This window comes from Stomoxys calcitrans, chromosome 5 (genome assembly GCF_963082655.1).
Source record: "Stomoxys calcitrans chromosome 5, idStoCalc2.1, whole genome shotgun sequence".
Classification (NCBI taxonomy): Eukaryota; Metazoa; Arthropoda; class Insecta; order Diptera; family Muscidae; genus Stomoxys; species Stomoxys calcitrans.
The window spans coordinates 25,868,949-25,894,891 of NC_081556.1; positions in this window are offsets into that span (position 1 = coordinate 25,868,949).

The following is a 25,943-nucleotide window of genomic DNA, read 5'->3' on the forward strand; positions in this document are numbered from 1 at the left end:
TTAGACGGATTAACGCCTAGACCAATTTCGGTAGCCCACTTTGCTGTTGCACGTAGAGCTTCCTGAAGTATTTCTCTTAGAGTGTTGGGAAACCTTCCCCTAACCGCAATAGCCAGGTTATCAGCATACGCGACCACTTTTACACCTTTTTCTTCCAGAGACAATAAATATTGTTAAAGGCTATATTCCAAAGTAGAGGAGACAGTACACTAAGGTTACCACTTAGGTTATTTTATACTTCAAGTGGAGTTTTTTGTAAGGCACTATGCACAAACAAATTTTGAAAATCGGATAACAAATAAGGATGTGGCAGCGCGAACAATTTTTCCAAATGTCGGGGTGACCAAATAAAGGGGCCACCGTTGCGCATAGGTTAGCATGTCCGCCTATGACGCTGAACGCCCGGGTTCGAATCCTGACGAAACCATTAGAAAATACATTTTTCAAGGGTGGGTTTCCCCTCCTAATGCTGGCAACATTAGGAGTTCTATGCCAAATCTTCTCTACAAAGAGGTGTCGCGCCACACCGTTCGGACTGGGCTTTAAAAAGGAAGTCCCTTATCATTGAGCTTAAACTTTAATCGGACTGCAGTCATAGATTTGTGAGGATTTAGCCCCTGTTCCTTAGTGGAATGTTCATGGGCAAAATTTGCACTTTTCTTGATACGCCTGGACCACTAAGGGCCTTCAAATGACGCACATAATCTTGGTAGTAGCTTAGCTCGAGCTATTTTAAATTTCTAAGGGTTATCTCATTCCAATCTTAAACGGCATATTTTTTACTATTTTTGGGACATCCTACTGTGCGTTGGGGCATATTCAATGTCATTGCCCGGCTTTCATGGCTAACTGACACCGGCACTAAGATATATACAATACCAGATATAAACCAACATAGGGGCGTAGTATGGCAAACAATTTGGGGTTTTGTAAATAGCAATAAATTACTGATTTAGAATATCCTTTGCGAGGTTACTTTTAGTATTTACAGCGCATAACAAGCCGATTTCTGGCTTAAATGTATGTCTGATTTTGACAGACGAACGGAGGAGCTGAGAGCCTAGATTCACTCAGAATGTCAAAACGATCTAGAAAACGAGCATATATTCAAACTTTATTAACTACGGTTGACAAATGACAACATTATTGCAAATTAGCCAAAATCTGACGAACATATATATGGGAGCTATATATAAATCTGAACCGATTTTGAGCAAACTTCTCAGATATTGTGGCAGTCGTCGAGTAAAGCGCTGTGCAAATTTTTGGTCAATAAATGCGCTTGCAGTGGCTCTTGGAGTGAAAATCGAGCGATTTACATATATGACAGCTATATTTAAATCTCAAACGATTTCTATGAAATTCACCAGTTATGTCGAGAGTCAAAAAAAAATGTTTCCTGCCAAATTTCAAGAGAATCGATTAACAAATGAGCACTTTATTGCAATATTTCTCAGAATCGGACGAACATTTATATGGGAGCTACATCTTAATCTGAACCGATTTCAAGCAAACTTCTCATAAATTGTGGTAGCCGTCGAGGAAGGCGTTGTACAAAGTTTTGGGAAGATTGGTTAATAAATGCGCTTGCAATGGTTCTAGGAGTGAAAATCGGGCTACATATATATATAAGAGCTATATCTAAATCTCAATCGATTTCTATGAAATTCACCAGTAATGTCGAGAGTCATAAAAAAATCCTTCCTGCCGAATTTCGAGAGAATCGGTTAACAAATGACCATTTTATTGCATTATTTCTGCAAATCGGACGAACATATATATGTGAGCTATATCCAAATCTGAACCGATTTCAAGCAAACTTCTCAGATATTGTGGTAGTCGTCGAGGAAGGCGTTGTACAAAATTTTGGGAAGATTGGTTAATAAATGCGCTTACAATGGCGCTAGGAGTGAAAATCGGGCTATATATATGAGAGTTATAGCTAAATCTGAAATGATTTCTTAGAAATTCACCAATAGTGCCGAAAGTCATAAGAAAATCCCTCCTGCTAAATTTCTAGAGAATCAACTAACAAGTAACCTTTTTATTGCATTATTACGGCAAATCGGACGAACATATATATGGGAGCTATATCCAAATCTGATCCAATTTTTCCAATTTCAATAGGCTTCGTCTCTAGACCGAAAAACGATCGAATGAAAATTACGACCTGTAGTTTGTACACAAATTAACATGGACAGACGGACAGACAGACAGGCGGACATAGCTAAATAGAATCAGAAAGGGATTCTGAGTCGATCGGTATACTTATCAATGGGTCTATCTCTCTTGCTTTTGGGTGTTACAAACAAAAGCACTAAGTTATAATACCCTGTATCAAAGTAGTGGTGTAGGGTATAAATGTATTTTATTGGTTCGTAGATCAATATATCGTGTCACAAACGGAATGACTAGATTAATATATCACCATCCTATGGTGGTGGGTATAAAAACGTTTAAGGATTATGTGAAGATTTTTGAATTCCTGGTACAGGAGCGCATAAAACCCCGATTACAGGCTTAGGTGTATTCCCATAACGTCACGGAGTGTTTTAAAACGCACACCCTTTTGTCAAACTTACCTAACCTAACCTTATATTGCCGTTACAAAAATATGTCTATGAATAAATATTCGTTACATCCCATTGCTATGCCTAAATATATATGTAAAGCCTATAACTTTGTGTCATATACTCTTAGATTTATGTCCTTTTCCGTTAGCGCATATGTGCGTGTATATGGTGCGGTGTTTGATAATAATAAGAAGGCCAATAGATATTATAAGCGTGTGATTATGTTAACGAGTGAAAGTGTTTATATTGTATACATCAATATTTATTTATTTTTCTATGGCTGTGTCATTGAGAGTATACGAGTATATGTGGTGCCTCAACGTTATCAGTTATAAGACGAGGACATACTTTTAACTTTGGTGTTTATCTAATACGATGATGTGTGTTTGTGGGTGTGTAGGATATATTGTCCTTAGAAAATGTGTTAATAATGCTATTTTTGTATCAAAAATTATACACTTGTGCGGGTACATAAACTTTCATAATCACATATACATATGTATACATAAACACATATAAATTATAAATCATCTTCAAAATGTTTTACCACTTTAGAAAGTAAACATCTCACAGTATATTGAGCAAACAATCGAAAATGACGATGACGATGATTGATTGATTGATGATGGTTAATATTGCCGGAATGTTTTAGGGCCGTTGAAAGTCAATAACACTCAAGTGATCGTTGTAAGGAAGGAAGTTGAAGGTGATAAGTTAAAGGGAAGGAGAGTTGAATTGGCCTAATTGACAGCAGTTTATTAATTTTAGATGAGGAAAAGGAAGAGTAAAGCTATATCTGCCATCGTTATGCGAAGAGATGTTTGGTATTATGTCATAATCGATGTTTGGGTGCGTTGCATTTTGAATAAATGTATGCTAAACATTGTTTAAAGTTATAAAGAGAGACCAAAACAACATTGACCACGTTTGTTAAATTCTTCGAATTATTTCTTTCTTTATGAACCCATACTTAATAGGAATTTTAAAACTTGAAACAAACGGAATACAAACTATTACCTTCGACGAAGTCAAACTGAAATATTGGTTTATGTGGGAGCCATATAAGATCATTCCGCTACGAATTTACCCCTATTACCCGGTAGTTTATTGGGATGTGTATTACATCCGGCTCAAGGAATACAATAAGATTACCAGAGTGGCAAAACGTCCCTTCTGGAAGCTTTTCTGCGAACAGATCGATAGCGTTAATGATGCCGCCAAGATAAAAAAGTTTATCTCAAAAACCCATGTCCAAACTGAAACTTTAGTGGACGACACGGGAGTGAGAGAAGAGACAACGGAGGACATGTTGAGGCTTTTGATGAAAACCCATTTTCCACAGGATACGACGGGAATCTTGGAATAATGACGTTGATCGAAGGTTTATAATAACGGAAATTGTGGTAAAGGAATCCTAGAGGAGCTTCAAACCATTTAAGTCACTAGGACCTGATGGAATATTTCCGGCGTTACTACAAAAAGAGGCAGACTATCTTGCGCCTCCTCTGGCCAAAATTTTCACAGAGTGCCTAGGACTTGCATATACTCCGAAAACCTGGCAGAAGGCAAGGGTGGTGTTTATACCCAAGCCCGGCAACGCAAGTTATGCGACACCCAATGCCTATAGACGCATATGCCTTAGGTCCTTTTTACTCAAAACCATGGATCGTATTGTGGACACCATGATAAAGAGCAGGACATCCAGCGAACTGCTCAAATACAAACAGCATGCCCATGTCAAGGGAAGGTCGGTGGAGACTGCCCTGCACAAGGTTGTGCATAAAATAGAAGAATCCTTCGATGCCAAAACGTACCCCCTGGCGGTATGCATTGACATCGAGGGGGCTTTTAACAATGTGCGGACCGACACACTGATCTAATCTGTAGGTCAGTAACGGGTGGACCCGGTCCTTAGAGACTGGATAAACCATATGCTAAGGAACAGGTGGATAAATTGTGTGTCGCATGGCATAAGTATAAAGGAGAAAGTGGCATAGGGCACGCCACAGGGGGGCATGTTATCGCCACTCCCATGGGTGACCTATTACGGATGCTGACTGAGGAGGCATTTGAACCCGACTGCTACGCAGACGATGTTATGATACTTCTAAGGGGTAAGGATCCGAACGAGCTATGCAGAAGGGCCAAAAGGGTCTTGCATATGGCATATGACTGGGCTAGACCCAGAGGTCTCAATGTTAAACCAGAGAATATTAAAATATACCTGTTCACGAGGAAAACGAAGGTGGGCCAATTTAATGCACCACGTTTCCTCAATAAGACGATTTCGATATCTGACAAGGTCAAATACTTAGGTGTGACCTTGGACACAAAAACTAAATTGGAAGTGTCACATTCAGGAGCGTACTGAGAGGGCTCACAGATGTTGGGCACTATGTAGACGGGCCGTAGGCTGAAAATGGGCCCTGAATCCTAGCATAATCCACTGGCTCTACAGGAGCGTGGTTACACCAAATACTTACGCCTCAGTAGTTTGGTGGACAGCTATGGAGGAAAAGTGCAACATAAGGACCATACAACAGGTTCAGAGAACATGTTGTCTTGGCATAGGTGGAGCAATGAGGACCACGCCCACTAGGGCACTGGAGACTATTCTAGATATCTGACCCATTGACGTACAGATTAAGTGTGAGGCAACCACTGCGTCTATGAGACTTAAGGCGATGGGAGAATGGATTGAGGATGGGAGCAGCTCATACCATCGCGGTATAATCGAGGTGACGATAGGAAACCTGGAAGGAAGGGAAGAGTTTTCGGATCGAATACCTGAGATGAACCTTGAAGTTGAGTGCGAGGCACTGCTGCCATCGGCACAGTCTTGGATTGACAGAACCCTAGTATTGCCATCTGGAAGATCATGTTACACGGATAGATAAAAGCTAGAGGACAGAGTGGGCCTGGGAGTTTACATTGAGAACCCAGGGACCGATATCTGTTTTAGATTGCCTGACCATAATACGGTCCTGCAGGCGGAAATCCGGGCGATCACGGAATGCGTGAAGTGGTGTGGTGCTAACACGAGGACGTCTGTTGTGAACATCTTCACCGACAGTAAAATTGCCATAAGGGCAATAGCGACCAGGACGGTAAGGTCGTGAACAGTCTTGCAGTGTAAGATTGAGATTAACGCCTTCTCTGAGGATGGCAAAATCCGCATCGTTTGGGTGCCGGGCCATAACGGAGTAAGGGGAAATGAAAGGGCAGACGATTTGGCGGTGAAGGCCATAGGACTGCCGTCAATAAACATGGTTAACCCGAAGCCTTTCGAGTCCGAGTTAAGGGCGTGGGCGCCGAATGCGCATGCAACATTGTGAAACAGCGAAACGGTTGGTCCGCGAAAATCCTATGGGGAATCCAGATCGTGAGAAGACGAGGCTATTACTGAAAGGAAGCCAGAAGAAGGTCAGTACAGCTATTGGTATCATAACGGGACACATAGGACTACGAGCTCACTTATGTAAAATCGGTGTGGCAAGTGATAGCATGTGTAGGGCATGCGGGGAAGATGATGAGACGTTGGAGCATTTCATTTGCCATTGCCGGCTTTCGCGTCTAACAGTCGCAATACCAGAAATAAACCAACTTATAGGAGTGGTATTGAAAACAATTGAGGATTTTGTAAGTAGCACGGAATTCCTTACTTAAAATTTTCTTTTTAGAGGTTACTTTATAGTTTTTAGAGCGCACAACAAGCCGATTACTTGCTTAGGTGTATGTCCATAGTGGCATGGGGCGGATTAGTATCTACACCCTCTTTTCAACCTAACCTATTAATAAACATTCTGACGGTAATGTTGATGCCTAGAAACTCCAGCTCTTTCATGATTGGTGACGGTTTTACATTATTGAAAGCACCTTCAATGTCAAGAAATTCTACCCTTCGACATAGCCGACTAGGTCGTGAAGGGCTGCTTCAGTGGACTTGCCTTTACTATATGCATGTTATTGCCAATACAGCCAATCTCAAGGGATCTTCGTCCCAAGATATGTTTCTATCAATGTGTAAAGAGTCTTCAGCATAAAGGACTCCAGACAAATACTTCGAAAATCTTTCGCCGTCGTGTGGTAAGGTTTTCCTAATTTTGGAATGAAAATGAACTTTATGTCCCTTCATCCCACAGGTAAATACGGCATGCTGATACCAGCAGAGTAAACTCGTATCTCCCTAAGCCAGGGAGCCAATTTATTGAACACAGCTTGTAATTCAATCCGTGATAAATCAGCAGGGCCTGGCGATTTAAATGAATCGAACTTTTTATTGCCCAAATGATTTTCGACTCACACAATTTTCCCAACGACCACCGACGAATGCATATCAGTTGTTGTTATAGCAGTGTGCTGTACACTGAGGCGGCAGCCCTTGACTATGAAGAACTCCATTGGTTCAATCCGGTACGTACAACCGGATACCATGGAACTGCTATGCATATCAGTAGTCAAAGTAAGTAATCCTTTAAGTTTTTTTCATTAAAAGGGTTAATTAATTTTGGAAGTCTCTATTCAAATCATTGAATTATCAAGCTATTGTACATCAAACTGTTACACGTTTTTAGCCATTTTATACAAAATTAAATGGTTTGATATTTTTCCCTATCTTTTTCTTAAGCTGGCCTTCAAATTTCACATTCTATTTTATAGTAACCCACCGAAATTTAACCACGAATATAAATATCAACGTTCTTCGACGTTTAAAGCTTCTATGTCAACTCATTTGTTGACATTTGTGCATGTGTGGGTGTGTCCTTAGACAAATCACTGACCCAAATTTTATATTCACATATGTGAAGCTTTGTATGTCAACAATTAATTTATGTCCTTACAAAAAAACACAAACCAATGCCTTTCATCCAAACACAAGCGCTTTTACATTAACACTAATATATTTGTATATCCATATATGTACGAGTATATGGGAACGTGCACATAATTACACATTCATATGGCTATAGTGGCAACCGAGGGCCGAGGTTAGGACAACAATTGTGTTTTTGTGGCACATTTAATAAAAGACCAAGATTTTCTATAAAGAGACCCTTAATTTTATGTTAAATAAATGTTGCAACACCAAAATTTGTTGTGGCTCACGAGACGTAGAAAACACTCGAGGAAAAAATGTTAGAACTGCCAACCGTAAGGAGTGAATCCAGTAGGTTTGCAGATATGTTTCGTATAGTTCCTTGCTATACGCAGGACTCACATCCAGTAGGTTAGCATCAATTATAGCTTAGTAGAAGTTAAGGCGGCGACATCTGCCAGAACATAGTTAAGACGTAGACAAGACAGCAATCTTTGTCTCTCGATGAAGGTGCTCAACATGAGAACATACTAGACAACGTCCCAATTCGCAGGGTAGCATTCTGGCCAGAAGAGATGATACACATATGATACGATCTCGATGTCCACATATGATACGATCTCGATGTTAGTAACTACAAGTTACCTCAGGGTGCTGGGATACATCTCGACGGGGGCAAGGTTCGTTATGGAGATTTATTTGATCTGGGACTGACAGAGTGAAATGCTTTTGAATTTGGATATATATAGATTTCATTGCTTGATGGAGTCTTAAAGGTAGAGGGTTATTGGTATGTTTCGAAAGCACCATAGCTGAGGGGCTCGGTGGGACGGTTTGTAAACGTTTCGGCACTGGGGTTCGGCAGCCGGTAGGTTATACGGAAGCACACCCTTATACTCCGTAGGTCACGCAGATTGGCGACTCAGAGGCACACCCCAATACATGGCAGCACTAATTGGTGGCTAGGAGGCACACACCAATACACGTCACTGTTCAGGTTAACCGGCATTCACGGCACGACGATGCGGAAGATCCCACTGTTGCGAAGCAAGAAATTTTGGCACCGTAAAACATGAAGTCACCCATTAATATATCACACGATACGCGGTTTGGGTGCTAGGGGGCACACACTAATACAACGCCATGTTTCGGCTCATTGGCGATGATGGAACAAGGAAGCGAAATAGCATTTCGTGGACATAAAACGGGATTTTGGGCACGGTGGTTAGTGAAAGGCAAGATGGCACACCCCAGTGTGCAGCACAATTTGTGGATTGGTGGCTGGCAGGCACACCCTAGTACACGCAACTGTTCGGGTTCACTTGGTGACGGCAGGGGCAGGTGAGAAATATATAAAGAAGGGTATAGGGAGCGGTGGCAAGAGAGTGGCGAGGAGGCCCACTCTATTATACGGCACAATACACGGGCATGACTGACCTTACCGATAGCTTCCAATAGGTCCAGGGCCACGAGGGCCAACCTATGACACGTTGTTAACTGATTCAAACAACGTGTAATATGTGCAGTGCTGACATGCAAAACATTGTAGTGCTATGCAATTTATAAAATCCATGTTGATGCTCAGCAAATGCCTTGGCTACTGGTCAATTAATGGAAATATTCCAGACATCGGAAACTATAATAGTGGTCAGAAACAGGTTGAGAGGTTAATTATGTCTAGAGTATATTTCTCTATGCCAAGGAGCCAGTCTATCGGACACAGCATGTTATTCAACTGATGATGTATCTCATCAGGGCCTGGCGATTAAGGAATTTTTAGCAAAGGATTTTCGACTCAGACACAATTTCCCCAACAACCTCTGACGAATGCATGTCAATGACTACCTCTTCTAGAGCCACGCTGTCCGTTAGAGGCTTTCCCGAGAAATGTGTGTCAACGAGTAGTTCCAGTATTTCCTCACTAGACATTGTTCATAAATTCTCTAATTTTTATTAGGTATTAGGGTTCGAGGATAGGATCTTCTTTGGCCTAGAGGATTGAGATGTATCCTTCACTGAGCTACAGCATTTCAATCACGTTGTGTTCTGAGCCATTTTCAGTTTGCTCTTGTAATTTTCTTTTCAGCTCAGCATTTTAGACGTCCCAATCGTGTAGTGCCCTTGTGGCCTGTGCCCTGTTGGAAGGTTTTCTGCAGCCCTTCCGTATACCAGTCAGTTCAGGGGTTCACGATGGCGGTCGCTATTTGCCCCTTGGCTTGGCTTTACGACATGCTGACATAAGCGATTCATTCGGGGCCTTCGTGATCCGCTTGATTATTATGCTGATGTCTTCTGTAGTTTCCACTTACTTTTCTGCTCTAGAAGGGAAAGTGGTGCAAGATCGGTTTATATGGCAGCTATATCAAAACATGGACCGATATCCCAACCGACATACACTAATAAGAAGTGTTTGAGCAAAATTTCAAGCGGCTAGCTTTACTCCTTCGAAAGATAGCATGCATTCGACAGACAGACGGACGGACATGGCTACATCGACTTAAAATGTCATGACGATCAACAATATACATACTTTACGGGGTTTTAGACGAATATTTCGAGGAGTTACAAACAGAATGACAAAATTAGTATACTCCCATCCTATGGTGGAGGATATACACATATGCAGTGGTGGTTATCCCCTCCTTAATGCTGGCTTCATTTGTGAGTTACCATGCCATACAAAAACTTCTGCCCGAAGAGGTTTCGCACTATGGCACGCCGTTCGGACTCGGCTATAAAGAGCAGGTTCCTTATCAGTGAGTATAAACTTTAATCGGAAAGCACTCTGTGATATGTGAGAAGTTTGCCCCAGTTCCTTAATGGAGACGCTTTGATTTCATCAAAGTTTACAACATTTTTCGAGTGTATCTTCTAGTTAGCATTACTCAGAATATCACATTGATACAAACGTAGAAAATCCAAAACCAGTTGTATGGTCTTCCATAAACATACAAGTATGAATATTTTTCCCATATAATTAGGAATGTTGCCATGACGTTTATGCTTTTAGTTACACCAACAGCATTTTGTTATATCCATGTGGAAAATGGACAAAAGGAAAGGCCTATATTCTATCACACACAAACATCCTTACACCGTCACAAAGCCTTAAATGCACACACACGGACAAGTGCACATAAAGTTTTTGTGTGTTACCGCCACACCCACATAATTTTTGTCATCCTAAGCTAATTAATTAATTGTAAGTCTTTTGTTTTGCTCTTCCTCAGCTCCTCAGCAAATACTAAATGACTGACCCCGCACAAATGTGAGGAAGCAGAGACCACAGGGGCTTGAGTTGGAGCATGGGAGGGAAAGCGAAATCACAAAAAGGCAACAAAAACTAACTGACCAGTAACTAATTTTTATATTTACGACCAAAAATGGACATTCCGTTTTTATGGCCAACTATATGTCGTTGTTGTTGTTGTTGCTGATGGTGATGTGGGCAGGAAAGTGTCGATGTGAAGGACTCTGATGCTGGTCGAAGGATATTATAGTACGAGGAGAAACCCACAGTCTCCTTTAACAATGGTAGGTCACATGTGACAAAGTTGAAAACATACAAAAACTCTCAATTATATATTTGTTGTATGTTGCATACATATACATACACGTACATGGTTATAACGAATCTCTGTTGGGTGATTGTCTGCCACCCACTTTCCAATGTTCAGCCCCAATGTTTTGGTGGACCACGTCCTTCTCCTCAATGCAGCAGCAGTAGCAGCATAAACACTCAGACCCTTAAAATATTTTCGTCATGGTCATTTAAGGTTTATGCATAAACATAACATTCGGTCCAATCTCCCCAAGTTTGGGTGAGGGACAACGAATGAGATTTAATGGATCAACAAATTCAGGGACCATGGAAATGGCCAATGGTCAATGGCCGATGGCCTAAACGAAAAATGCAGGCACCACATATTCAATAGCAAAATTCAAATGTTTTACACAGATTTCTTCTTTGTGGTTAATTAACAAAATTCTTGTGGAGTGGTGTGGCTAGGAAAAGGAAATCTTATTAAACCAAGATTGCAGCAAAATGGGATATATGTATGTTGAAGAGAGTAGTTCACTACAAAGACAAATCAATAAGCAAACTAAATGCTTAACTATAGTCCTTTAAGACCCAAATAATTAAATAGACCATAATTGTGGAAATATAAATTGATGTTACTTTTCCGGCTCAAATATGGTTCTTGTTCAATTTTCTGTGACAAGGAGATAAATTCAATTCTTAAGTTCTAAAGGGAGATTAATGCGTTGTGTTTTATAAAAAGCTCTGAGGTTCATGGTATTAAAACTTAGTGCATTTGCTTGTAATACCCGGAAGAGGAAGATATAAACCTATTTATAAGTATACCGATCGACTCAGAATCACTTTCTGATTCGATTTAGCTAAGTCTGTCTATCTGTCCGTCTGTCTGTTTGTCCGTCTGTCTGTCTGTCCGTCTGTCCATGTTAATTTGTGTCACAATTTTCATCCGATCATCTTCAAATTTGGCATATAGCTCCCATGTATATGTTCGTCCGATTTGAACTAAAGTTGATGGTCGATTTTCCGGGCCTCTATTAACCGGTTACCTCTGTTAACCGGCATGCTGTGATTTTGATTCTGAACCTCTATTAACCGTTTCCTCAATAAGACGAATTCGATATCTGACAAGGTCAAATTCTTAGGTGTGATCTTGGACAAGAAACTGAATTGGAAGTGTCCCATTCAAGAGCGTACTGAGAAGGCTCACAGCTGTTGGGCACTATGAAGACGGGCCGTAGGCTCGAAATGGGGCCTGAATCCTAGCATAGTCCACTGGCTCTACAGGAGCGTGACTAGACCAATTTTTACATATGCATCAGTATTTGGTGAACTGCAATGGAGAAAAAGTGCAACATAAGGACCATACAACAGGTTCTGAGAACATGTTGTCTTGGCATAGGCGGAGCGATGAGGACCATGTCCACTAGGGCACTGGAGACTATTCTAGATATCCGACCCTTTGATATACAGAATAAGTGTGAGGCAGCCACTGCGGCTATGAGACTTAAGGCGATGGGAGAATGGATTGAGGATGGGAGCAGCTCATACCATCGCGGTATAATCGAGGCGACGATAGGAAACCTGGAAGGAAGGAAAGAGGTTTCCGATCGGATACCTGAGATGAACCTTGATGTTGAGTGCGAGGTACTGCTGCCATCGGCACAGTTTTGGATTGACGGAAGCCTAGTATTGCCATCTGGAAAATCATGTTACACGGATGGATCAAAGCTAGAAGACAGAGTCGGCCTGTGGGTTTATATTGAAAACCCAGGGCCTGGGATATGTTTTAGACTGCCTGACCATAATAGGGTCCTGCAGGCGGATATCCGGGCGATCACGGAATGCGCGAGGTGGTGTAGTGCTAACGCGAGGACGTCGAGTGTTAACATCTTTACCGACAGTAAAATTGCCATAAGGGCAATAACAACCAGGACGGTAAGGTCACGAACAGTCTTGCAGTGTACAAAAGAGATTAACGCCCTCTCTGAGGATGGGAAAATCCGCATCGTTTGGGTGCCAGGCCATAACGGAGTAAGGGGACATGAGAGGGCAGACGATTTGGCGGTGAAGGCCAGAGGACTGCCGCCAATAAACTTGGTTAACCCGAAGCCTTTCGGGTCGACGCAGTCCGAGTGTGGAACAGCGAAACGGTCGGTAGGACGGCGAAAATCCTATGGGGGGATCCAGATCGTGAGAAGACGTGGCTATTACTGAAAGGAAGCAAGAAGGAGGTCCGTATAGCTTTTAGTGTCATAACGGGACACATAGGACTACGAGCTCACTTATGTAAAATCGGTGCTGCAAGTGAAAGCATGTGTAAGGCATGCGGGGAAGATGATGAGAGATTGGATCATTTCCTTTGTCATTGCCCAGCTTTCGCGTCCAACAGATACCGGTACCGGTTAGGTGGAGACACAATATCAGACATGAACCAACTTAGGGGAGTGGTATCGAAAACAATTAAGGATGTTGTAAGTAGCAAGGAATTCCTAACTTAAAATTTTCTTTTTAGAGGTTACTTTAAAGTTTGTTGAGCGCACAACAAGCCGATTACTGACTTAGGTGTATGTCCATTGTGGCATGGGGCGGATTAATATCTGCACCCTCTTTTCAACCTTACCTAACCTATTGTGCGACATTGTGAATTTTAGGTGAAATAATAACTAAAGAGGCGAAATATTTGCATGAATAACACAAGTTCAGAATGCAGGTACTCATCTGGTTGGCTAGAAAAAATTCCAAAAACGACATGGAATTCGCAGGCCCATAGAGACAGGGGAAAGAAACGCGCTGGTTATGAATCAGCCACTCTGTTTGTAGAAGACCTACGCGAATATATTCAAAGTGAAAATCTGTCAACTGAACAAATTCAGATTTCGCAGGTCACTGGTAAAGAATTATCCATCGATGGCTACAAAGCATCCAAGGAGAGAATAACAGATTTGCTTTGTGGTAATGCACCTGTGATACACAGATTCAAATGGATGGTAATAGGAACAAGTAAAAAAGCGTTAAGTTGGGCCGGGCCGAACTTTGGATACCCACCCACTCGGGTATGTAAATACCTCTCGCCATTATCCAGTGAAAAATGCATAATTCATGCCCCCATAGCAGCTATATCGAAATATGGTCGGATTCGTACAAAATTCGGCACGGACATTGAGTGGTCTAATAAATAATAGTCATTGTTCAATTTTGAAGAACAAAATATTGGTCTTGTTAGTAGCTATATATCTAAATATAGACCGATCTGAACCATATACGACACGGATATCGAAAAGCCTAACATAAGTCACTGTCGGCGAAATCGGTCAATAACTGTGTCTTTCATGGGCCCAGGACCTTAAATCGAGAGATCAGTCTATATGGCAGCTATACCCAGGTCTGGGCCAAATTGAAGAAGGATGTCGAAGACCTAACACAACTCATTGTCCCAAATTTCGGCGACATCGCATAATAAATGAGCCTTTTATGGACCCAAGACCTTAAATCGAGATATCGGTCCATATGGCAGCTATATCCAAATCTGAACCGATCAAGGTCAAATTGAAGAAGGATGTCGACTGGCATAACACAACTTGGCTTTTATGGGCCAAAGACCCAATATTGGCGGATAGGTCTATTTGGGGGCTATATCAAGATATAGTCCGATTTAGATCATCTTCGAACTTACACTGCTAATGGAAAAAAAAAAGAATCGTGTAAAGCTTCAGCTCAATATCTCTGTTTCTAAAGACTGTAGCGCGATTTCAACAAACAGACGGACAAATGGATGGATCAAGTCCGACCCTATAATGTATAAATATACATTATATACATTTATGTATATATACATAAAAAAAACCTCTATTAACCGTGTTTTTCGATTTTCCGTGCTAAGCTCGGTGCCGGATAGCAAGCCGGATAATCGAGGTTCAACTGTAATATTCCAATAAATTTCTCATTTGTTAACCGATTCTCTCGAAATTTGACAGGAGGCATTTTTTCTTCACTATCAATATTACTGTTGAATTTTATGGAAATCGGTTCAGACTTAGATATAGCTCTCACACATATATATATATCATACGATTTTAACTTCTAGAGTCACAGCAAGCGAATTTTTTGACTCATCTTGCCAAAATGTTTAACAAAGGCTTTCCTCACCGACTACCACAATATATGTAGAGTTTGGTCGAAATCGGTTCAGATTTGGATATAGCTCCCATATATATGTTCGTCCGATTTTGAGAAATATTGCAATAAAGTGCTCATATGCTAACGGATTCTCTCGAAATTTGGCATTTTCTTATGAAGGAAGGATAGAAATCGGACCAGATTTATAGCTGCCATATATGTTTATAGTCCGATATTCACTCCAAGATCAACTGCAAGCGTATTTATTGACCAATTTTGAAAAAAAATTATATAACGCTTTCCTCGACGACTTCCACAATATCATAGAAGTTTGCTCGAAATCGGTTCAGATTTAGGTTCAGAGATATTTGTTCGCCTATGACGCTGAACGCCTGGGTTCGAATCCTGGGGAAACCATTATGAAAATTTTCAGCGGTTGTTATACCCTCCTAATGGTTGCGATATTTGGAGGTACTGTACCATTTGGTATGGCAGCCATGTAAAAACTTCTCTGTAAAGAGGTTTCGCACTACGGCACGCCGTTCGGACTCTGCTGTAAAAAGGAGGTCCCTTATCATTGAATCGGGCAGCACTCATTGATCTGTGAGAAGTTTGGTCGAAATCGGTTCAGATTTAGATATAGCTCCAATATATATGTTCGTCCGAATTTGGGAAATTTGCATTTATATTGTCATTTGTCAACAGTAGTTATTGCAGTTTGAATATATTGGCTCGTAATTTGATACGGATTGTTCAATAACCCTAGATTCATTTGAATTGCTTTAATGCCCTCAATCATAACTTTTCACAACTTCCCTTTATTTGTGAATGTCCTGCTTTTTCAATTCTGTTTTAAATATGCATTCTTATGCAATAACGTAAACCAAATCGGTAGGACTTTATCTGTTATACATTTTTCAAATACTCTCATTATGAACGTAGACCACAGAATTGGAAGTCAGCACGTTTCAGTACTTATTAAAAGGATATTTGGTTCCGATTTTTGTTTTTCTGTCAATTGCTTGCTAAAAATATTCCCCATGCATTTATAAGTACTATTGGAAGTCATAAGTAAAGAGCTTTTTGGGAAATGCAATTTCATTCGATTTTTTTTTGTTTTGAGCAGTAATTGTCATTTCGAGTCCATAACCATTAAAGCTGCATTTATCTATTATTTAAACACACATTTACGGGACTCGAAAACAGTGTTGCCCTAAATAGGTACAAGGATTTTTTCCATGGTGTTGTAAAAAAACAAAAAGGATATTTACATTACAGTTGTCATTGGCAAATGCTTGCAATATCTGCAATTACAAATTTTCAATAGATTGTTGCAAGTATTTAAAAAAAAAATAAAATAAAATCATAAATCAAAAATCTAGGTTTACCGATGTTATGACAAAATCGTTCGCAAGATGACAACTGAGTTGTTCAAGTGGTTTGAAAATATTTTCTCACAATGCAGAATAGATAACATTTGGAAATTTGTTTTTGGAACTTACCAATTGACGTGTGATTCCACAAGCACATCCAGAGCTCACAGGTGGTTAAGCAGAGGCAATCTGTTGTGCTTACCTATGGGAAAAAAGACACTACATTATAATAAAATCAAAAATTAAAAAAAAAGAAATTCTATTCAAATTGGGTATTTATAAGATGATCAAGTCACGTTCGTCCGTCTGTCCGAAGAAGTAAGGCTAGACGCCTGAAATTTTGCAGAATAAGTTCATATTAGAGTAGGTAGGTGAAAATTGCAAATTGGCCAGATAGGTTCATGTTCAGATATAGCTCTCATATAAACCGATCTCCCGAATATACATCTTGACCCTCTACAGGGCGCAATTCTTATGCGATTTGGCTGAAATTTTAAATGTACCTTAGCCGGATCTTATTGTATCCTCCGTCAGAACCATCCCGTTCCATTCACAAATCTGAGGAGACATCCCAAAGGTACGTTCGCAAGAACATCCAGATCGCAGAAAAACCGCCTCCCTAGAAAGGAGAAACTGCGTACCTGCAGACCCGGGCATGAGCAGAGCAAATGTTCGATAGTCTCCTCCTCATCCCCATCCTCACCAAAATAACTCCTGCAGATGTCATTGTGCAGTATTCCCATGTGCGCCGCCATGCGGCCTATTTGCTCCTTGTGCTGCCAGGGATGGTCAGGCGAAGTTCATCAGGTATTCCCATGTGCGCCGCCATGCGGCCTATGACACAATTTCCGGTTATGACCCCTGTCAATTTGCTCCTTGTGCTACCAGGGATGGTCATGCGAAGTTTATAACGTGTTTTACTAAATCTCACTAATTTGGTCTGATGGTTGGTATTGCACCGACTGGGATGAAGTGGGCAGCTGCTTTCGTGACGATTGAGCGTAGAATCCTTGCTGCGGTGTGAACATCTGAGGGGAGAGGTTGCCGTAGGAATGCGTCTCCAATATGGTCCCTGAAACCTGACCAGTATGCCTCCTTCAGGTTAACTTACGTTCGGCGTTCGTAGATTATGAAGTCATTCGAACGACGAAGCTCTATGATAATTGAAACGTGGTCTAAGACGAGGGTAACAGTCTTTCGCTATGTTGTCAAGACGATAATATTTGCTCTGACTATCATTATGTGAGGAGAGCTGGAAAAATTTGCCACAATTCTGGTTTGCGTGTTGTCGTTTATGGAGCGAAAAAAGGTGTTATATATACATTCCGCCAGATAGGTATTGCTATCTGGTCCTCCACATCGTCTGGAGAGCTGGAAAAATTTGCCACAATTCTGGTTTGCGTGTTGTCGTTTATGGAGCGAAAAAAGGTGTTATATATACATTCCGCCAGATAGGTATTGCTATCTGGTCCTCCACATCGTCTGTGTGCCAGAGTGCATGGTAAGCGTTGAAATCTCCCATGATAATGCGGAAAGCGTTACAATCTCCCTTGATAATGCTGTTCTCGCCCACGTTAGTATTTAGTGTACCGTCGCCGGCATAACTTCTCCCCCTATCGAGTTGTGACGAAAGTAGAGCGCATTCATTCCCTTTTGAACCTTTCCTTGACATTCCTACTCCAGCTTAGTCTCTGGTTAAGAATCAAGCCCATGTCCTTGACCTTCGTAGAGAGAGAGGGGTTTCTCCCTTATCTAGAACTGATCTCCTGAAATCACACAGCTTTCTTCTCCAGTTGAAAAGTACCAGCTCAGTCTTTCTGAGGCTGATGCAGTGCTCGTCGACCTTTGTCCATCCAGACTGCTTTCTCAAGGCCCCCTTAACGGGGTTCGTAATAGTAGACAGGAAATATTGACGATGTCATTCGCGAAGCAACGACCTATACCTTCTCGAAAGAACATAGATTCTCAATGAAAGCCAGAAGCCACAAAATAGGATATAAAAACCCAACAATCTTTCCAATCGCGCCCTCCACGTTAATAATCCAGTCTTTGACCATCCAAACTGCTTCCTCCATGCCTCCTCAACAGGGTTCGCAGTGATAGACAGGAAACGGGGATACCCAATTATGACGATGTCATCCGAGTAGCAACTATCTTTACCATAGCAAAAGACCATAGAATCGTATAGATAACCAGAAGTTACAAAATAGGGGATGACAACCATGCAATCTTCCCAATAGAGACCTTCACCAGTGGTATGTTAATAATCCAAACTTTCAGCATCATTTCGAACCAATCTATTAAAAGAGGGCACGTCCTTGTTAATAGGTTTCAAATTCATGTTATAAAAAGTCCCTTCCATGTTCAAGAAAGCCGCCATAGTGAAGTCGCTCACTTCATCTCTTCGATTTGGCTAAACACATCATGAAAGGCATTATCAACCGACCGCCCCTTAGCATGCAGATAGCCGCATCCCAGTGAAGGGTCGAGACGGTCCCTAATGCATGTGTCAACTGGTCTCTCCAGGGTCTTAAAAACGACAGATGAAAGACTGATTGGCGCATAGGCCTTGGGTAGATAGTTGTTAGGTTTCCACGCCTTCGGTATGAAAACCACCCTAACCTCCCGCCACCCTGTTGGTAGGTTATCCAGAGAAAGGCAGTTTCTGAATCTCATCCCATTGGAGTCCTCCACCAGTGACACGCCGATAAGAGGCGAACCCGCATGTTCCTGGGCTCCAACTTCAAGATATTAAAAATCCCTTCCTTGTCCAAGAAACCCCCCATAGTGAAGTCGCTCACTCCAAACTTCTCTTCGATTTAGCTAAACACATCATGAAAGGCATTATCAACCGACCACCCTTAGCATGCAGATATCCGCATCCCAGTGAAGGGTCGAGACGGGCCCTAATGCATGTGTCAACTGGTCTCTCCAGTGTCTTAACAACGAAAGATAAAAGACTGATTGGCGTATAGGCCTTGGGAAGATAGTTGTTAGGTTTCCACGATTTCGGGATGAAAACCACCCTAACCTTCCTCCATCCAGTCGGTAGATAATCCAGTAAAAGACATTTTATAAAATTCATTTCAAGGAGTTGTGGGGAATACGGTCCCGACATTTGCAATATAGCAGGCAGTACGCCAAACGATCCCATTGACCCATAGGGTTCAATAGAATTCACCTCTCAGACTCCATTATTATATTTTCAACCAATAACAGTAACTCAGCACTGTGTTGTCTCAACGGGATCTCAATAGCATTCGGGCATATCGACCTATCAACTACATCGGAGCACCCATTGAAGTGTGTAGCTCGAGCGTCTCTGAGCTACACTCCGTCCAGGTTCTATTCTTTCTTAGAATGCTCCAAGGAGTTTTCGGATTCTTAGCGAGCACCCTGCGGAACCTTGAGGACACATTCTCTCCATCTATCGACTCTCCATCTATCGATTCTTGGATGATTTTACCCCCTTCTCGTACTTATTTAGAGATTCCCTGTACGGGTCTCAGACTCCAGTTAGTAGATTCGTTGCCAATCCAAAGTCATTTTCACCAATAAGCGTGCGGGTATGGCGAAATAGAATCAACAAGTAAGAGCGTGATAAGTTCGGCCGGGCCGAATCTTATATACCTTCCACCATGGATCGCATTTGTGGAGTTCTATGTGCGGTATCTCTTTTTAGGCAAACAAGGAATATTGAATAAGAACCGTTATGCTATTAGAACTATATCAAGTTATAGTCCGATTCGGACCATAAATGAATGCTGAACATTGTAGAAGTCATTGTGTAATATTTCTGTTCATTCGGATAAGAATTGCACCTTGTAGGGGCTCAAGAAGCAAAATCGGGAGATAGGTTAATATGGGAGCTGTATCAAGCTATTGATCGATTCAGGCCATATTGGACACGTATGTTGAAGGTCATGAGAGAAGCCGTTGAACAAAATTTCTGCCAAATCAGACGAGAATTACGCCCCCTAGAAGATCAAGAAGTCAAGATCCCAGATCGGTTAATATGGTAGTTATATCAGGTTATGTACCGATTTGCGCCATACTTAGAACAGTTATTGGAAGTCATAACAAAACACCTCATGCAAAATTTCAGCCAGAATTGAGAATTGCGGGCTCTATTGGCTCAAGAAGTCAAGATCCCATATCGGTTTAAATGAAAGCTACACCAGATTATGAACCGATTTGAATCATATTTAACACAGTTGTTGGAAGTGATAACAAAACACTAGATGCGAAATTCAAATCGGACGTGAATTGCACTTTTCTAGAGGCTCAAGAAGTCAGGACCCAAGATCGGTTTATATGGCAGCTAGATCAGGTTCTAATAATTCATTGGTGTCGGACGTGTTTCGTGTGTGCTCCTGGTTGATTTTGTTGTTCCTCGGTAAATAAGACACGACTGAGAAAGTATTATACATCAAAGTGAAGCATTTTCGAGGCAGAGTTGTGTTGGTTGGAGTTGTACTAGTTTAAAGGCACTGGTGAGCAATTTTTAAAATAAATTTCGCAAAAACATATTACACAATTATCACTCAAATATTGGAAATTGGATGTAAACAAACACAAACGAAAATAAAATAACTATATCATCTGGCCTTGTCCAACGAACATCGAGATGACATATATTCGATAAACTCAACGAAGGATATCGATAACAACAAAACCACGGCATTGCCATACCAAGTTATTTATAAAGGGTTTTTGCCCACACTAATAATCTTAAGGAGCTATGTCACTTATGAACCAGACTCCAAAGAGGAAATGCAAAGAAATTCTGTCACCTCAAAATCAAAATAAAGTTACAATGGATCCAAATGATTTAATTACTTTAATTAGGGACACAATAAACTCAAATTTAGATGAGAAATTAAAATCTCTTCCAACAAAAGCCGACCTGGAAGAAATTAAAAATGAAATTACAGCCGTTAATTCAGAAGTACAATCTTTGAAATTAGAAAATTCGCAACTGAAAGAAGAACTAAGTAAAGTAAAGAATGAAAATGAATCGAATAAAAGGAATATTCAATGGTTACAGAACCAAGTAGCTACGAACAAGTTGTTTATTAAGGGTTTAGCTTCTGCAAGCAAACCGGAGGAAGAAGTAAAGAAACTATTTTCGGAAAATCTAGGTGTCGCACCAAGCTTTAAAACAGTTCGAAAAATCTTTGATCGTAACGGAAAGATGGCCGTAATAGTTGAACTTGAAAACCAGGGCGCTATACAAGAGGTTTTCAAAAACACGCGAAAACTGGTGAATACGTCCATCTCTATAGAGCGGGATATGATGCCAATGAAACAAGACCACAAAAAAGCTTTCCTACGATTAAAAATAGAATTACTTGCTATAAGCAAAGATTATAAAATAATGATTCGAGCGGATAAAATGAAAATTCAAGATCAGTGGTTTAGGTGGAGCAATGGAAACATACTTCTCTGTGGAAATGGTAATGGTGTGGAACAACTGGCAAAACTTTATGGAGAGGCGATAAGAAATATAAATATTAACTACGATGATTTAAAAACCTACACAAATCCAAAAAACTAGGAAAGACCCAATCAAATAATGTAAATGCCGGACAGACACCAACTCAACATACGATTTCAATTTTATCTTATAATATAAATGGGTTGGAAAATAAATATCTGTATCCTACTTTTTTCAACTACATAAAAAGTTTTGAAATCTTTATTTTATTGGAGACACATCTAGAAGATGAAAGGTCAGAAAGAGCGCGAATGTTTTTCAATGGGTTTCACTTAATTTTTATACCGGCAACACGTAATCATAGGCATGGAAGAGCTATTGGTGGAAAAATATACGGAATTAGCAAAAAATTAGAGGATTTTGGAATTACATATGAAGTGAATGAAAGTTCAGATGCGCAGCTACTAATTATACGCACCACTACATATGTCTTCACTTTAATACCGACATACATTCGTCCAGATTCTTGGTCGGAGGAATTCAATAGTCTGAAGGATGTATATAATAATCTTGAAATCACTAATGGTATTATAATGGGTGACCTGAACGTTCGCATTGGAGAACTGAAACAATATCTAAATGAAATAGGTACGGAGATGTTCGTTGCTGGTTATGACGTGAGAAAATCAAAAGACAAGGTCATTAATAAAAAAGGCAAGCAATTTGTTGAGTTTTGCAATGACTCGAATTTATTTATTTTGAATGGAATTACTCTCGGAGATGGTGAGGGTAATGTGACATATGCCAATACACTTGGTCAATCTGTAAATGATATATGTTCTGCATCTCTTGAATTGCTAGGCTTTGTTAATAACTTCTCAGTGGACGACAAAATATGGTCCGACCACTTCCCAATTGTACTCAAATTGAATTATAATATATCAGCAGAAAGTGGACAAAAAATGAATTTGTTGCCAAAGCTAATCTGGAAGGATAAGATGAAATATAAATATCAGAGAAGACTCAACGAAATTATGGATAATTATGAGGTAGCAACCAGCAATCTCAAACTAAGTAATCTTTGCGAAATGATAACGAAATCTTGGCCGAAAAAGCCGAATGAAATGCAATCATTTCAGCCGAAGCATAAATGGTATAACTTTTCCTGCAATGAAGCCCGACTAAAAAGCTTCAAATTACTGGCAAAATATCGGAAGTCGAACAATTTGGAAGATAAAATACTTTATTTGAAAGCTAAAAACTCCTACAAATCAATATGTACTAATAGTAAAAACATGTACTATCAAAATATATCTGCAAAGATAAATATCATAAATAATGCCAAAGAGTGGTGGAAGATGGCCAGAGAGATGCGAAATCACCAAAATAAAATTAGCTCACATATAAGTCCTTTACTATTCAAACAACACTTTGAAAATCTGTTAAATACGTCACAAATCATGTCCCAAATACATTATGCGCCACCGTTAAACCATGATCCGATTTTAGATGGACCCATAACCATGGGTGAATTGGAAAATATGCTTCACAAAGTCAAGTTGAATAAGGCACCGGGTGAAGATAGAATACCATATGAGTTCTTCGTATACGCAACAGAGCAATTTCACCTCCAGCTTTTAAGCACTTATAATAACATTTTCAATGAAAGCACCATGGATAAGATCTTTACAAAATCTATAATTTACCCTATTCATAAGAAAGGCGATTACGACAACCCTTCCAATTATAGAGGTATCTCATTTATGAATTGTGCCGCCAAGATATTTATGGGTATTTTAAACGATCGCATTTATACATGGGCCGAGGAAAATCATATTCTGGTAGAATACCAAGCTGGATTCCGGAGGCAATATTCTACTGTTGACAATATATACAACCTGGCAGCTATAGTTAGTCTGAAACTTAGTGAAAGGAAAAAAGTGTACGCTTTTTTCATTGATTTTAAGGCTGCCTTTGATAACATATCTCGCCAGGCATTGATCTTTAAATTGCACCAAATTGGGCTGTCATATAAAATAGTAAAAGTTATCGAAAACATATATAAAAATACGGAGTCGGCAGTATGGACTGGGCAGGAGAGGTCAGAGTACTTTGCAACAACAAGAGGTGTAAAACAAGGGTGTCTACTTTCACCCATGCTTTTTACACTTTATATAAATGATTTGCATGACAATCTGGGAGGAGGATTATATATTGAAAACATCAACATTCGCCTATTGCTATACGCCGATGACATTGTTTTACTTGCAGACGATATAACAATAATGCAAGAGATGATAGGTAAACTCGAAACCTATTGTAAAACTTGGAATCTCGAAGTAAATCTAGAAAAATCAGATATAATGGTATTTAGAAATGGAGGTAGACCTAGCAAAAAAGAAGTATGGAAGTTTAATGAAAGACAAGTCCGGATAACAAATGAATTTAAATATCTTGGTGTAACCTTTACCCCAACCATGAAATTTGGAAAACATGTACAAAATCGGAACATAATGGCGAAGAATGCTCTAAATACTACATGGGACAGTGTAATTGGGCGAAATGATATATGCATGAATGCGAAATGGAGACTTTATTTATCGGTCTGCAGGTCAATACAAACTTATGCAGCACAAGTTTGGGGTTTTGCTCATTTCGAAGAAGTTAATTTCTTGCAAAGATTTTTCATTAAGAAATTATTGCGATTACCGATGCATACACCAACATATATCTTAATGTTAGAAACTGATGTGGAAGATAGCCAAATTTATTCATTAGGATTGCACTTGAAATATCTCGGACGAATCATGTTTCAATATAACAGTTATCGTCTGCCTAACCAATTAACAGCAATAGTGATGCGCAAAAATATCTTTTGGGTGAAAGAGTTAAGAGCAGTAACACAGAGTCTTAATGTACAATGGCCCGAGACTATAAATAGCATTGAATCTTGGAACACTTTCTCAACAGAACTACTATGTTCATTAAAACTAGATCTTAAGCATAAAAGGATCCAACGAAAACTACAAAGCGATTCCCGAGATTACAAATTTTTGAATCCATCTAGAGCACAGCTGTATTTGAATGACAAATATACACAAGAAAAGATTGCATGGATATTTAAAGCTAGAAGTGGAATGTTATACCTGGGGTACAACAGATTTACTACCAGTGAAGAGGAGCGATTATGTAAATTGTGCAACATGCGAGCAGAAGAAACCTTTCAACACTTCCTTGGTATATGTCCTATTTTAAGCGAGTTTAGAATGATGGCCTTTGGAAAGACAATATTGAATCAGGAAGAGATTTTGGAGAAATTGGACGGCAAGAATGATGCCGATTGGGACAACATCGTAACATATTTAAAATCAGCATACACTTATAGACACTATTTATTATCTGAATTCCAATAGAAAGAATTCCCAAGATGTTAAAATTTATTGAGCGACAGACGTTAAATACATTGTCGCAATAACATTTATTTATTTACTTCTTCACAACGAATTGATGATAGATTGTCCATATTAAAAATAAATTAGAATAACTGAATGTATTCTTGATATTAAATGAAAAGAAAAAATAGTTAAATAAAGAAGAAGAACTACTATATCAAAACATGGACCGATTTGGCCCATTTCCAATCCCAACCGACCTACACCAATAAAAAGTATTTGCGCAAAATTTCAAGCGGCTAGCTTTACTCCTTCGAAAGTTGGCGTGCTTTCGACAGACAGACGGACGGACGGACATGGCTAGATCGACTTTTATCGAAAATTCGATCGAAAATTACATGACGATCAAGAATATAAATACTTTATGAGGTCTCAGAGGCATATTTCGAGATGTTACAAACAGAATGACGAAATTAGTATACCCCCATACTACGGTGGAGGGCATAAAAAGTGGTTCTTAGTTTGTTATGTGGCAATTTTTGAAATTTTAAATTTGTTTATACTGAAAAATGTTCAGTTTTTTAAAGACAAAGTATGTATATTAATTGAAGAAAATCACTAAAACGCGTCTGCCAGTGGTGTGGTTCATGTGAAAAGTTGGAAAACGCCCTTATTCCAAATTCATATAAATTATC